The sequence below is a fragment of the Chiloscyllium plagiosum genome, chromosome 5 (assembly GCF_004010195.1).
Source record: "Chiloscyllium plagiosum isolate BGI_BamShark_2017 chromosome 5, ASM401019v2, whole genome shotgun sequence".
Taxonomy (NCBI): Eukaryota; Metazoa; Chordata; class Chondrichthyes; order Orectolobiformes; family Hemiscylliidae; genus Chiloscyllium; species Chiloscyllium plagiosum.
The window spans coordinates 70074754-70077289 of NC_057714.1; the positions used below are offsets into that span (position 1 = coordinate 70074754).

Genomic DNA, 2536 nt, shown 5'->3' on the forward strand with positions numbered 1-2536 from the left:
TTCTGCTGAGGGAATGTGAGCAGCTAGAGGCTAAATTGCAAAGCAGAACCTAAAAGGTTGTCATCTCTGGACTAGTTTAGAGTGGTGCTGGAAAAGCACAGCAGGTCAGGCAGCATCCGAGGAGCAAGAAAATTGATGTTTCGGGCAAAAGCCCTTCATCAGGAATGAAGGCAGGGAGCCTTCACCCCGGAAGCTCCCTGCCTTCATTCCTGAAGGGCTTTTGCCCGAAACGTCGATTTTCCTGCTCCTCGGATGCTGCCTGACCTGCCGTGCTTTTCCAGCACCACCCTAAACTAGACTCTGATTTCCAGCATCTGCAGTCCTCACTTTTGCCCATATCTGGTCTAGTACTTGAGCAAATTGGCACAGGGTCAACAAGATTACAGAGGTCAATGTGTAAATGCAGATAACATCCACCAGGCCCCTCCTGCCATCCCTTGGTGCCCACCTTACTCTAAATGACACCAGGGCCCCCTCTCCAAGGATACCTTGAACTCCAAGTAACCATGTAAGAGAGGTGGACCCCATAGAGTTGGCAGATGCTGGAGATCTGAAACACACACATACACACAACCCCCCCCAAAAAAAAAATTGCTGCAGAAACTTAGCAGATCTGGCAGCATCGGTGGGAAGAAAAAAGAGTCAACATTTGGGGTCCAGTGACTTTTCTGATGAAGCCCCTGGATTGGAGCCTTTGAGTTGGCCCGTTAGTGGGAATATTTGAAGGGGGAGTGGGGGGAATTAAATATTGAACAGCAACCTGATCAAGTGGCTGGATCTGGGCTGACACTGAGGATGCCCCCCTCCCCCAGGTTCCTCAGTGCAGACATCGATCCGGCTGCTGACGGGAGGGAGGGACATGGCTGTCCACTTGGGGGCCGCTCTGCCTGAGGAGTGCAGACAGCCAGGTAAGGCCAGGCAGCTGTTCCTCCGCCCCTAGCCTGAGGGGGTAGGGCGGTGTTGCTGTACCGGGGGTGGGGAGCGGGACACCGCTGCAGCTCCCCCCCCCTCCCCCCTTTCTTCCCTCCCCGCGGGATCCGGGCAGGCGGCCGCTGGCACCTGAAACCTCTCTCCAAAAACAGAGAGACATCCCTCTCTCCCCTTCCGCTTCTCAAGGTCGGGTCTCCCGTTCGGGGGAAACTGTGGGATCTCGGCCTTTTGCAACAAAACGCCGCTCACGATCCGGTGGAACTGATCGATAAATCGGCGGCGAGAGCTGATGTGAGCATGATGTTCATATCCAACTATAGCCGCCTGTCCTGAGCGAATGCATTGCAATGTTTCTCTTATCCGTGCATGTATATTCTTTCACATTGGTATCAAAACGCGTGTGCTTCCTGTGGGAGTTAATGAATCAGCAAAAAAAAAACCCACAGATGAGTTCTCTCTTTCATAGGCTTGTTACCCTGATGGTGGAGGAGACATGAAAGACTCCCTACTAGGGGGTTATAGTCTGTCCTTGGCACTTCAGACAAATTTACCTGGCTTCCCGAGCATCTTTCCCTATGTGAAGGAGTAAAAGTCGAGGGGATGTTAATTCCGACACTGAAAGAAATAATACCCAGATGTGGAAGTTTCCAAAAGTAAAGATTTAAACTGGAAGGTTTGAATGAAATTGGGTATATAGCTATTCACAAAAAGTTAGATTGCTAATTACCGTCTACCTCTGAGTATCTATTTAACTGACTCTCTACTTACCTCACACAGCCCCAACCACACCATCCCAGACCCTGACCTCACAATATTTCAGGCACACTCCTCTTTCCACCTTGGTGAACCTCATCACCCATCTTAGTGCTCACTGATTCTAACCCAAAATCCGTACCGCTCAGCATTGAGTTTTTTGAAGAAATAACAAAGAAGATTGATGAGGGCAGAGCAGTAGATATGATCTATATGGACTTCAGTGAGGAGTTCGACAAGGTTCCCCATGGGAGACTGATTATATCTCATGGAATACAGAACTGGCTCAAAGATTGAAGACAGAGGGTGGTGGTGGAGGGTAGTTTTTCAGACTGGAAGTCTATGACCAGTGGAGTGCAACAAGGATCGGTGCTGGGTCCTCTACTTTTTGTCATTTACATAAATGATTTGGATGCGAGCAGAAGAGGTACAGTCAGTAAGTTTGCAGATGACACCAAAATTGGAAGTGTAATCGACAGTGAAGAGGGTTAGCTCAGATTACAACAGGATCTGGACCAGATGGGCCAATGGGCTGAGAAGTGGCAGATGGAGTTTAATTCAGATAAATGTGAGGTGCTGCACTTTGGGAAAGCAAATCGAAGCAGAATTTATACACTTAATGGTAAGGTCCTAGGGAGTGTTGCTGAACAAAGAGACCTCAGAGTGCAGGTTCATAGCTCCTTGAAAGTGGAGTCGCAGGTAGACAGGATAGTGAAGGCAGCGTTTGGTATGCTTTCCTTTATTGGTCAGAGTATTGAGTACAGGAGTTGGGAGATCATGTTGTGGCTGTACAGGACATTGGTTAGGCCACTGTTGGAATATTGCGTGCAATTCTGGTCTCCTTCCTATCGGA

General features: G+C 49.1%; 1 protein-coding gene across 1 annotated transcript in view; it reads left to right on the plus strand.

The window, feature by feature from the left end:
* The first annotated feature begins 614 nt into the window (after positions 1-614).
* The window catches only part of LOC122549981 (G patch domain-containing protein 8), an 859839-nt gene continuing 857917 nt past the window's right edge, over positions 615-2536 (plus strand). Inside the window, exon 1 of the mRNA XM_043690314.1 lies at positions 615-908. The gene's annotated coding sequence lies outside the window, so the exon portion shown is untranslated. The remainder of the gene's footprint in view (positions 909-2536) is intronic.